The following is a 13,521-nucleotide window of genomic DNA, read 5'->3' as shown; positions in this document are numbered from 1 at the left end:
GCTTCTGTCACGTGAGCTGGGCGAAGAAGAGTCAGCTACAAGGCAACCCCGAAGTTCCTGCCGAAGAACCGGGCTTCGTAATTGCAAGCTTTTAGCATTTTCTTCCCTTTTAATGAAGTGGTTACGGTAGAGCCATTTAGTTCGGTCGAATCGCCAGGCTTCTAAACCATCAATATTTTCCTCGTTCATGTCCTCATTTGTATGCATGCATGCGTACTGTATTTTTAGAGTTCTTACAGGGCTCAGTCTGATGTGTGGAACTGCGAAAGAAATTAATTTATAAACATTGATAAACCTCGTGCATCTTTTTTTTTTATTCTGAAAAGTGCTTAAGTGATTTAAGACCATTACGGGTGAAACGTCTAATTAGGTTGTGTGGTCTTCTGAAAGCAACTTTTTTGAGGAATGATAATAAAAATTCCCAAAAATAAACGGTAAAGTCATTGCAGATATCTCCCCTAAGGACCAAGGTTAAATGGGCACACATCACTTCAGTCACCCAAGACAACTCTGTAGAGGAATGATCAATCGTTGGATCCTCGCCGAAAAGGTAAAAAAGGCCGCAAGTTGCCAAGCGAAACGAAACTCGGAGCACGTCGCGACGCGCAGCAACGAAGTCGCCATCCAGAGAGCGCCACCATCGGTTGATCATCAGCGCCAACGTGGGCAAATCAGGCAACACTGGGACGGCTAAAATCGGCAGCGCCACCGGCGTACCCTTGCGAGATTACGTTATTACCAACTCCGAGCGTGTGTTGTCGCGCGCTACACTACCGACTGTTTTGAGAATTCATCAAATGTTCGATATATAAATGTGCATGTGTGTGTGTGTGGTTTTGTCGTTCTAGCATTAGGCAGTTTTGAGTGGATGCCTTCCTCGATAGGTAGAGACAGCCCAAAACGGGAGCTACTGAACAAAATTGAACGTCCTGATATTACGGTAAACCAAGGGCAGTTCTCTCTTTTTTTAGATTGTTTGAGCGCGCTTAAAGATAACAAAAGCGAAAACTTCGTCGAGCTTCCCTTCTCTACAAAAGCGGAACTATAAGCGCCCCCCCTCCCTCTCCCCTTATCCCTCTGACCCTTACCCACCCTTTTTTTACAACCCCTCCAAAGAAATGTCGACACGAAAATGGTTGCCGTCGTCGAAGAAACCGCCACTGCGCCTGCGCGCCTATGGCCTTGGCTGTAGAGTTCCGGGTAGCGGAGGGGTTTAGTGGAGGGGGAAACACGAGCGAGTTTTAGTAGACCGTGTTTCCCCCTCCGCTAAGCCCCTCTGCTACCCGGAACTCTACAGCCAAGGCCATCGGCGCGCAGGCGCAGTGGCGGTTTCTTCGTAGAGGAGGGGGAAACACGGTCTACTAAAACTCCCTACGGCCTACTAAACTCGGGAACTCCGCGCTGTCGTTCGTTGGCCACAAACGACAGCAAACACGAGGTGAAGATCAGTTCAGAACGGGAGCCACTTCGCGCTGCCATACCGCCAAAGAGCCAAACCGCAAGCCAAAGCTGCTCGCCGAAGGCCGTCGGAACGCTCGGAACCGGTCGGATCCTCGACTGTAGCGCCGGCGCGTACATCCGGGACCTTTCTACGCTCGCCGTTCGTTGGTGCCTGATCCCACTACACGTTTCTAGTATGCGCCGCCTTTTCCACCGCTTCGTGGCGGGTATGTCGACGGGTAATTTCGTGTTTCCGTACCTTATAAACTGCATTTGCTTCTTTTCTTATCTAAAATACTGAAGAAAAACTACGTTTATAAATAATTGAAACGGCTCTCGTCTCTTATATTTTGTATTTTGACTAAAAAGCTTTTAGCGGCTACGACCACTAGAAAGGCCAGGACTTAAAACGTCACAATGTCGTCACACATTGCGCTCTTTCGGCACCGCGGGTCGCCCCCGTAGGTGGAGGAGGTTTTAGCCTCGTTCCGTTAAAATATGACGCACTGATATTTGATTCCTCTCTCCGTGCCCGCTGGCTTGCCCGAACACCAAGAGACGTGGAAACCTCAAAAAAGGTAGACGCTTAAATATGATTGCAAGACCCCTTTAAAAAACTGATCTCACTCGTCATCGCATCGAATTTAAGGACAACGCCGGGGGGGAGGGAGGGGAGGGGGGGCAGGCTGAAAAGTTCTCCGGGGGGGATGCTTTTCTGGGCAATTTTTTTCACACCGGCAATTATCAGTAGTTCATTTTAGGGGGTACATTTTCCAGCGTGTGTATATCGCCATATGTTCGCCGCTGTGTGCGCTATTTTGTTTACATGCCACTACTAGAAGCTCGTTACATGGCACGTAAATAGCGTTTCGGTAAGGATCATGACCTGGGGGGGACCTCTGCCCCCCCCTTCCCGGATGTCAATAGGGGGGGGGGGGGCACGAGCCCCTGGGTTTATCAAAGTTTATTTTTGTCAGATTCCCAATTCTTTTAAATTCGGAGTATATTTCAATGCGTTCTTATAATTGAAAAAAATAAAAAAACAAAATAAAGTCTGGGAACCTTCACCAATTGTTCTATAGGACACTGGGTCATGGTACCTTAGAAAACAAACCCGTTTTTTGACTAGCTTTACATATTTCAAAGGAAGCTTAAATGGCCTCTCCTCAGGGCCAGTGATCATATAAAGTTTATTTGTAAAACATCGCCTTTTTTTTTTTTTTTTGGTTATTGAGACGTCGCAATTTTGAGTTTTTCTGATGAATACGAATCGACGGAAAATGTACAGGAAAGTTTATTTTTTTTATATTTTTCGGGTTTATTCGTAAACACTGAACCATACGACAGACCGCGAGGCAAGTAAATTCTAAAGGAAAGAAAGACGGAGGTTTGTCGACTCTTATGTTTGATTCCCGATCGACCTCGCAACTTTTAGCGACAGATCGTCGATACTTCTTAGAGCAATCTATGTATAATATAGCCATACAAAATATAAAAGAATGTTTAGTATTTAGAGGCAAAAATTTTGTGAACATTCCCAAACATGCCATTACAGCCCCAATCTTTCTTTTTTTTTTCTGAGTAGGTGTTTTGGATTACGTCAGATTCAAATTGATGCCACATACAGCCCGTGACATTGTCTTGCAAACAAAGTATAATTTATAAATTGAGAAATAAACTATGAAGAATATTAAGTTTTCAAATATCGTACAAGCTCAGCACGCTGTGAATAAAAACATATCTCTATATACTTTATTTTATTGCTTCACATTCATTTCATGTATTTCTTTTAACACGTGAGGAGGAAGTGTTGTTTCAAGTGCCAAGCTTCTAACAGGGTAGAGCCCAGCCCGGATAACAGTTTGTTTGATCACCCGCATCCGATCCACATTCACGAACTCTTTTATCCGGACCCGAACCGCATTCGCAATGTTCTTACATTATTGCATCCACGTCCGATCCGCATCAGCATACATTGTACCCACAACCGAACCGCAAAATTTGGAACCTCGTCCGACACCCGATCCGCGCATTCATGTTCGTCAATAATTCAAGCATGGCTAAAAAAAACCTTCAGCCTTTCCACTCTCGTGAAGAAGGAAGACCAGCGGAGCTGTACTCGATACACTGTGTGCTTCTTCGTCGACATCTGTTTTTCGCGCTGTTTCCTACGATGAATTCCCACCAACGCGCCCAACTCTCCATTCTTCTATTATAGCTGGAAAGGTTGGCGCCATCTACGAGCGACGGCGGATACCATACTGGTTGTGTGCTTGCCGCCGTCGCTTATAGATGGCGGTAGCTGTCCAGGTAGGTTTGTGTCGACATGCCGGATACGATCCTGGGGAAGAAGAGCGTCAGGGCCGTTCGCTAATTTTTGCACAACGAACTCTTTGAGTCAAGGCTAGGTTGCACACTTGTGACTGGCGCCATTTAGACTTGGAACACTGGCATTTTCGTATATTTCCTCTTTATGTGGCGCATCATTCTTACTTCCTTGGCTTGAAAAGCTTTTGGCATTATGATATCTTATAAACAAACTTTTCTCATAGATAATACGCACACTCGGCCGAAAACTTTTGCGGGACATGGGACCGCCAGCCAAACTAAAGCACTGGATATAATGAATTCTACAAGTACCGCCATGGAGTGATCGTGCCGCGCGCGTTCCGATTGGCCACAGCCGACGCGCCGCCATTTCTGGCTTAGAAAACATTGCAGCAGACGACGCTCCGCTCTGGCTCGAGGCTGGCTTCGGGGTGCTCGGGCGGAGTGTCATCGCCAAGGAAAATTCCGAGTTCAACAGAGCAACTATAAAGCGTTATTTGATATTTAGTACTCTACTAAAATGAAAATATGACTGCACTCTGGACTTCTGAAACTTGTTTAGTTACGCACCCTTTGAATTGTTTAAAAAATTCGGATCGACAGTGATTTCACTGCATCACTTGGCGCGCTTTTGTGGCGCGCTTCCTCGGCGCGAAGTCGCGATCACTGTGGTCGCGATGTCGAGCTGCTGCGCTATCGGGTGTACGACTCGCTCTGGACGTGGCTAGACACTGCTCTTGATTCCCACCGGAACAAGGAAGAAAAGACGACGGAAGGAATGGCTCCACAAGATAAGCATGGTTGGATTTGCGCCGACGCCCAATTCGAGGCTTTGCTAAGTGAGTATGATTACATTTGAATGAGGGTTTATTTGACGTTGCAGTGTTGAGTGAGATCGGCACCGCGTACTACGATGAAAAGTGGCGGCCTCCTAAACATAACATTAATCCACCAAGTTGTAATCACCATCTTAATGCTCTGAATATAAGGAAAGTGCCAAATTAAATGACGTGGTATCCGCGCTCAAAATGCTTCCAGGGGTGTCGGGACCGACAGGCCCGTGAGGTTTGTCGTAACCATTCACCTTATCACCAAGAAAATGCTGTACAAGCCACCGAATGTGTTTGTTTCAATAATGCTAACATTAAAACTGCTACATTTGCTTATATTCAAACGTTAAAAAAAAACTCCCTCCTTAATCAAAGATTCATGAATGAAATGCAGACACAAAATATTGCATCCACTCAAAATTATATTTCATAACTGTGTGATAACTGTTTCCAATAAGTGCAATATTTAAAAAAAAATAGTCGTGTATATCAGCATTCAATGGGACTGTTAATATTTTTTTAACCTTGTCATGACCTGTTCGTTTCTTTTTCAATTCTCTATATATTGTAGGCCCCGGGGCTATACTTAGCCTCGAGGGGCCTACAAGGGCCCCCGAGGCTAAATATATATTAATATTTGCTTATGCTGTTGCTTTGTGCCAATGATTGTCTTTATAGGACCACTTTACGAGTGATCAGTTCGAGCAGCACAGAGCCGACGGCTTGAAAAAACTTTAAAACCAAATGCTTCTCCATCGCTGTTTGGTCACCGGCCCATGAAGCCTAGCAGCAAGCCACGAACACAGAGGCTGGGCAAGTGTTCCACTTTTACATTATTACTTATGTGCTTATGTTACATAAAATTATTATTTATTGAGGCTTGCAGTCTACTAAACACCAAGTCCAGCAGTCTGGGCGGCATTGATTGGTGGCCGAGTGTGCTAGTACACCGCAGCTCAGCGCATGTGCAGGGAAACTTCGTGCTGCCCCCAGGGACTACTCACTGGTGGAATCCTCATTCCTGCCCAGTCCGATTTGAATGAGCATTCTACAAGAGTATGATCATGTATCACTACTGCCTGATCCACGTTAATGACACCAGGCTTGCAGCCGTACTGCACCGACTAAATTTCTCATCTACAGTCTGGACCACTGTCGTTGTAAAAGTGTAGACCTACCCGACGGTCTCGACACGCAACGCCTATTTTACTTCTGTCATACAGTACCCAGCCATTCTACAGCTGATTCCTCCCCTCCGGTGATAAACGTGAACCCTCAGGCCAGCACCGAGGAGCCCAGCAAGATGCCTGGAAATCCCGATGGTGAGCATACTCCTTTTCTAGAGATGCGAACCAATAATGGAGGACCTTGGTTAGACGTCTGTCATAGACATTATTTTTCTGAACTTCTATGTACCTGCTGATCACCACTTGCACAGGACAATGAGTATCATCTGTCACAATACTTTTACAGTACAAAGCAGAAGGGGAAAAATTGGAACAAGCATTGCAATAGGTCCCCACATGGCAGAGTGTCTCTCAACTCTCTGCCCTCTTCTGCTTAAGCACTGCGGCATGTCCACAACGATGTTGCCTGTGTACACAGCACAGCGTATGTGCACAAGCCTTTTGAAAAAGAAACCTTTGAACTAAACAAAAACGCGAGACATGGCTATTTTAGAGCACATTGTACTATGTTTAAAACACTAACGAGATGTAAGAGAGGATATATTGTACGCCTTGTCCTGTCCACCTCTTCTTTCATCTTGTTTGTGTTTTGGGTGGAGTACAATATGATAAGCAATAAACAACTAGCCATATGGGTTCCTTTTATCGTCCTCTCTGCTTACAATATCTTACAATATGCCTCTGCTTCAAGGATGTGGTTTGCCTGCTGATGTTTGACAAATCAACACAATATAAATCCAGTGACTTTCAATTGCTTACACAGATCCTTGGCAACTCACTCTTGGGAAAAATTCAATGACCAACAAAGTGGTTGCTACAATGGCTGTTAACCATAAACATCCCGTCCGGGTGTGCAACAGCCCTCAAGATTAAGAACCCAAATTATCTGAAGAATAATTTCACCGACTGCCATTTAACCGTCACTGTTTCACACTCATATCTAGACGGACAAGAAGGCTGTATGAAGCGATTTAAAGTACAGCCAAGATATTTATTGCAGCACAGTACTTCCCATAACTACACAAAATTCAGGCACAAACAATATTGTCAGAAAGCAATGGAGAAAATGAAACAAATCAGCCAAAATAATCAAAAAGCATCAGACTTCGAGAATGCTCAACATACGCAAAGAATACCTTCTGCAAAAGCCTTTGGAGAGGCAGCTCGTTTTAATTGAGGTGCTGTGTGCAATAGTGGTAACAGTGCAAATTCAGAGCTCACCAAAAAGTCCCTCAATAATTTTATCTGTGCATGTCAAGGTCAGTTTAGCGTTTGAACTTCGAGTAAATAAGTGTACAGCGTTCCCTACTATGAAAAGTAGAGTGCCACATGCATAAGTTTAATATCTGGGACTGTCAATATCATGAATAGTACAAGCGTACTTGTACCACTATTGCACGTAGCCCCTCAATTGTAGGCTTGCACGATCAGTGGTTTATTGGGATAGTGCAGCGCCATTCATAGCCTTCGCAAGCCACAATGTTCCGGCTTTCTCTGCAGTAAAGCAACGTTGCATCGTTCAATTTGAACCACTATTTGCGCAAATCTCCTTCGGCTTGTGCAAACACTACAATACATGAATATAAAAACATTTTTTGTATGAAGTCAACTTGTGAAATTGCATATAGGTACATCTTCTGCACGCACTCGGATTATCTGTACAACATATTCAAGCTAAATGACTGAAATATGATGTTGGCAAATGTGCATACAGCGTGCCAATTGTTTAAGATATTTGCTTTAACAAATTTGCCACTGTAGACGTCAGCACGTCGTTCTGTGTTTTGTCCTTTGTCCGTATCCCCAGTCTCGGGTTACAAATATGCTCAATTTACACCAGCTAGCCTGCACCCTCACCATTGCTTCATGTGTAACTACACCGCGCAGTATGCTCTTTGGTGCTTGGCACCTACTCTGTTTCCCCTCATGTTGTACTAGAAGACTAGAAGACTAGAAAGGCAAGAAGTGTAAGCTCAAGAGCCAACAACTGCTCTTGCTGTGCTAGAGCTTGTGCTGCAAAGATGCGCCCTAAAGCAAAAAGCTCGTGCTTCTAGCCTTTCCTGCGGTACATCACAGCGGTGAAACGGAGCGGACAGAGATGACAAAAATCAGCACATTCACACTTTAGGCCCACGTTCTCAATAAAAAGGAACATGCTCAAGCTCAAATCTAAAAACATGTCTGTCGTGTAAGGTACATCACCATATTAGGCACAGGAGAAAATCAGCCCTCAGCATTAGGTCCTCATTTCGAACTCTTTGGTGTAAGACAAAGGTCCCCTTTCGCCCGAAAGGATGAAAGGGCACGTTGTCTTACACCGTATATGTTGGGAGATCATCATCATCACCTCCTCCGCCGGGTGACCCTGGACTCTGCCCACTGCTTCCGAGCGAGGACCCTCTCTACCAGATCGCGACCAGACAGGACACGACTCACACCTGTATTGCTATGCTAGAATAAACGTACGCGGTTGAACCAATCTTGTCTTAACCACGGCAGTATCCTTCTGCACAATAAGGTCTGACCATGGCAACAAAAAGCTGGCTGAATGGACGCATTAAGCAGCCCAGCGTCTGAAGCCTGCAATTGATGATGTCATTTCTCCATCTGCCGTCTGCTAAGAGCAAAGTGGCGCTTTTAGCAGCCGACACCTGGGCTGGAAGCAGTTGTCTCGGCTGCCGGTGTCTAGTTTGTCTTCCCTTGATACAGTAACCTAGATCCGACATGGCTGGGCACAAGCTCAAGCCTGATATTAGACACTTCTTAAGCAAAGCGACGAGTGTCCATTTGTTGCGCGGTCTGTTCTGAAGCCAGGGATGCGCCACGAACCATGATCGCCGCGTCGACTAAGCTAGGTGAGCTGGTGACTTTAGCATACGGCGCCCAGGTTAGTGGCGCCGGCTCTTGCCGGTTTAAAGCGCTAGCTTTTTGTGCATATTCATTTAATCAATGCTTCTTTAGCAAATGGACGTCTAAAGCAGCACACGGCGACATTGTGAGATCAGGTGCGTGCTCACGTTTCTTCGCAATGCGTTTCTATGGGAAGAAAGAGAACAAAAAGAGCTCGAAGTAAGGACTTAGTGCAGATGGCTGGATTTCTCCAATGCCCAATATTTTGATGCACCTTGCACGAAAAGCCAATTTTTTTTTGACGCTCTGATGATTAGTCTTTTTTTTAAACTTCTAAGCCCAAAATATAAATTTGCCACCCATTTAGTTTTTTTAGAGTGGCATGGGATGCAGTTGAATGTACCAAGTGTCTTGTAATTAAATTTTACAAAATGAATAATACGAAACTATTCTGCCTCCTTACTTTTTATAGGTGAGGCGACACCACTTAGTAGCGTGACACCACCACATTCAAGCACCGAGGCACTTGAAAGAGAAACCGCGGGCGAAGTGACAAAGGTGTCTGTTGCCCTCCAAGCAAGCTTCTCGGGACCATGTGTCTTGCAGCCAGACTCAGCAAGAGCCATCATTGACAGCCTGGAGAGACAGCTGCAAAGTGCAAGGAAGAAAATCAGCGCTCTGGTGGCTGACAAGACAAGAGCCCAGGACATGCTGGACAAGATGCTCAACCCAGACCAGTATGTTGCCATGGAAAAAGGTACCTATAGACATTTGCATTTTAGTAGTTGCCTCAACGGCGGACAGAGGGCACTGACGGACTCGGCGCCATTAAGCTGCTGCAATTTGGTTTGTTTCGGTTTGAACGTGCACGGGGTTATGTTGCTGTTTCACGTGGTTTTTGCTTAATTTGGTAATACAATTATTTTCCTTGTAGCACACAGTCAATGAAACAGTGACATCCCGCCACTTTGAGGACTACAAAGCGTTTTTGAGCCTAAATTGCGGGCTTTTTAACGAACTCCTTTGATGTAGCTGATTATGGTCGGTTATGGTCGGATACTGAAAATTACGTATTATGGCTTCCTGAGATCTACATGATAATAGTTTTAGCTGTCTCTACTACATTTCCTCTTCTCCCTTTAAAAAGGATAATTGGTATGATGTAAGCAGGAAACCTAAGCAGTGGCCAGCATAATCACAAACAGATTGGCTTCTGTCATGATTTAGAAATAGACTAACATGCGCTCAACAAACTTGACGAGATAAGCTCCCTTTTGTCAAAAGTAATATTTGCTAGGAAACTGGAGTGACCTTCCTCAGGATCACGGAGCCTGCACTCTGAACAAACCTATGTGAGGTACACATTCTAGTGTTTACATCTTTTTCAACAACAGTGACCTCGAAAATTGGAGTTTATCAAAAAAATAGTTATAAATGACAAAAAAAATTAATTCAAAACAGTATATAAAAAATGTAAAAGGGGGGCCTTTTTAAGATAATTCATCATGGCAGCCATAGCGGCTATGTCCCGGAATGATGCTAGATTTGTATTGCATTTTAGGAACCATGCGTGGAAGGAGCTGGTCAGACGAAACCCTCCAGAAGGCCCTGAAAGCGCGACTTGCTTGTAGCACACGTGGCTACGACGTCGTCAAAGAGCTGTTCACCCCTCTACCAAGTGAGCGCGCCCTTCAGCGACGCCTTAAAGACAAAGTTCCTCCCAGGCATACTTCATGAGGTCCTTCAACCCCTTGCACTAAAAGTCGAGTCCATGACGGAGGTAGAACGGATGCATGCCTTATGATTGACGAAATGAGCATAACTCCTGGAGTGGATTACGACAACTCCACCAAGCGTATAATTGGAAGTCCAACAATATAACCTTCCCGCCTCAGAAAAATCTCCACTTGCAACGCATGCCCTTGTTATCATGTTGGGAGGCATAACGTCACGGTGGAAGCAAACCGTCGCCTACCATTTCACGGGTGCTTCGTGCAATGCAAAAGAGGTGAAGGATGTCTGCTTTGACATAATCAAAGAAGCAGAGAAGATTGGCATCAAGGTGGATGTAACGATTTCTGACATGGGAGGAAACAACCAAGCGCTCTGGAAAGTATGTGGCATCGTGTGCGGTAAACACTCTCGCCTACGCAACAGTTGCAATCATCCCTGTGGTGGAGGACGACAGCTTTTCTTCATGGCTGACACTTTACACATCCTGAAGAATTTACGAAACCACTTCACGAAAAGGCACACCACCCTCATACCGGATGAGTACGTACAGAAGTACAACCTTCCGACACGTGAGGTTTCCATTTCAGCAATCAAGGAGCTCCACGAGATCGACACCGAGAACAAGCTCAAGCTGGCCCCGCGGTCCAACGAGAGGTGCCTGGATCCCTCTCATTATGACAAGATGAAGCTTGGCCTTGCCTGCGCGCTACTTGACCACAGTGTGGCTGCAGCCATCAAGTCCCTGGTGGAGCAGGGAGACATGGAAAAGGAAACGCTGACCACTGCATGGTTCATTGAAAAGGTAAGTACTGCATTTGACGGCCAAGTCCATGGATTCTCAACAAATAATTCCGTCTCGGTAACTATGGCAAATTAATGAGCACAGCAAAGGTAGCACAGAAAAACTTGTTGGAACAGTTCTAAGAAACAACCTGGCTCCTACTCATTTGGCACTGCAGATTTCTTATGTGCAATGTGGTTAAATGCACACTTATCGGTCGAACTCTGTAACAAGTACTTGTCTAAAACCGTTGGACAGCTGGAACGAGCAAGTGCGTCTGAAATCTCAGGTTAGGCATGGATCTTCACTTCAACATTGAGATACTGTAGACTTAATTTTCGCGAAAATCTAAATTTTGCGAATTTTGTGATTTGAAAACAATTGCGAAAAATTGGTCCTGCGAATAATTCACTGCATGGTAATGAATACGTAGCATACTACCCTAAATTGCAAAAATTCGTGCCCGCGAAAGTTCTTTAAAACCGGCACTCCGAGAGTTTTGCGAAATATTGAGCTCGCAAAAATAAAGTTGTTCACAGTATTTAATACAACCATCCCTATTAAATGGTAAAAGAAAATTCGGGGGTCCACACGCCGAACCAACGAGGGCATGTGGCACATTACAGCATTGGACTGAGGATTAAGTGCGACCACCGGGGAATCTTGTGACATCTAACCGAAATCTCGATTACATGATTAAACACTATGCCTTCTTATGTAAGAACTATTTGTTTCTCGATTTCAGGTCTTCAGATGGTTAAAACTGATGACTTCAAAGACGACGCAGTAATGAATGGTCAGGGAGAAGAAGTACACGACGATGACATTGAGTTCCTGCAAGAAATGATCTCCCTTTTCCAGCACGTTGCGATCAACAGCACTCGCAAAACTTGGAAGCCTGTGCAGTCTGGGCTTGTCCTAACAACGACCACGGCACTGAAAATGCAAGACTTGTTTCTGCAAGACAAGCCCTTCAAGTATTTGTTTCTGAGCCGTTTCACGCAGGATGCTCTGGAGAATCTCTTCTCAACCATCAAAGCTAAGAACCCTGTGCCACGAGCAAGAGACTTCAAGATGGCCCTTCGCCTCATCGCCATGTGACAGTTCTTCAGGCCAAGTCGCTCTGGGAGCTACGACCTTGATGATTCGGCGTACCTAGCACGGTTTGTGGCCTCACAGCCCGCAAAAGCACCTTCAGAGGAGGAAGATGAGATGCCCAACTGGGACCAGTACAAGACCATCAGTGACGACGAGCAGCAGTCGCTCTTTTACCTGGCTGGGTACACCGTTCGTGCAGTTATGAAAAAAGCAAAGCTATGCGAGCAGTGTTTAGCCGCAGTGAATGGTTCTGCTGCCTCTCAAAATGCCAGGCTGTGCCAGTTGAAGTGCTACGTAAGAGACGGCAGCAATCAAGAATTGGTAATGCCATCCCCCGACGTCTTCGTGCTACTGCTTGTTGCAGAAGGAGAGTTCCGCAAGCACGAAGATCTCATCATTGCATCGAAAAAGACCCTCGACGATGTACATCAGAGCACTGCAGCACTCACGAAGCAGCTCCCGCTGCCAAAATGCCACAACCTTGCACAGAAGCTAGTCGAAGCATTTGTGCTCCTCCGTCTTTGGGTCACATTGAAGCAGAATAATGAAGAGTGGAAAAAAGAGGCTCTAAGGCAGATGAAATGCGGCAGCAGAAGCGTGGCCATGAGGGCTGCCGTAGTGAGAGTTTAACCCTTTACAGCTTCGGTGTGCCCACCGAGACTCTCCGGAAAACGCCAAGACTTACGCCATTCGTCAGTGTACGGTTGTTTGATTGTTTTTTTTTTTTTTTACAGAAAAGCTGTTGTAGCCAAAGCTTATGCCTAGACTCGAGCCAATCACCAGCGTCTTTTTTTTTTACATCTGTGGCGGTTAAAGTTGGAATCTACAACACTCTGTTGCGTGTGATGTGCCCAGTGATATTACTAGTCGGAAAGGTTCCTGTTTTACATAAAGAGGATCGGTGTTGTTTCGTTACCAATATACAAAATTTCTGTGATACTCTCCTAGTCAGCGAGCCTGCTTTTATTGCCCAGACTATGTATGTTACTGTTGAGATTTTCTAGCATGAATGTGCCGTTTACAGAGAACTGCTATCTGGACCAAACACCTTGAGTCAGAGTATAAGTGAAGTTAGATACTGGAATTTCTGTGCTTTCATGGTTTTCATGTGTCTCTGCTTGCTTTCATGGCTTTCATGTGTTTCTGCTTGCAATTATTATATACTGCCACACTAGCTCTGAAGCTGCATCAGTGTTTTATACTTTGATATTTTTTTTTAATGTTTGAGTGTACTTGGGACGTTTTGCACCCTCTATGTATAAAATAGTTTATA

Source organism: Ixodes scapularis, unplaced genomic scaffold (genome assembly GCF_016920785.2).
Source record: "Ixodes scapularis isolate PalLabHiFi unplaced genomic scaffold, ASM1692078v2 ptg000137l_1___fragment_3__unscaffolded, whole genome shotgun sequence".
In the NCBI taxonomy this organism is placed as follows: Eukaryota; Metazoa; Arthropoda; class Arachnida; order Ixodida; family Ixodidae; genus Ixodes; species Ixodes scapularis.
This window is presented reverse-complemented; position numbering follows the sequence as displayed.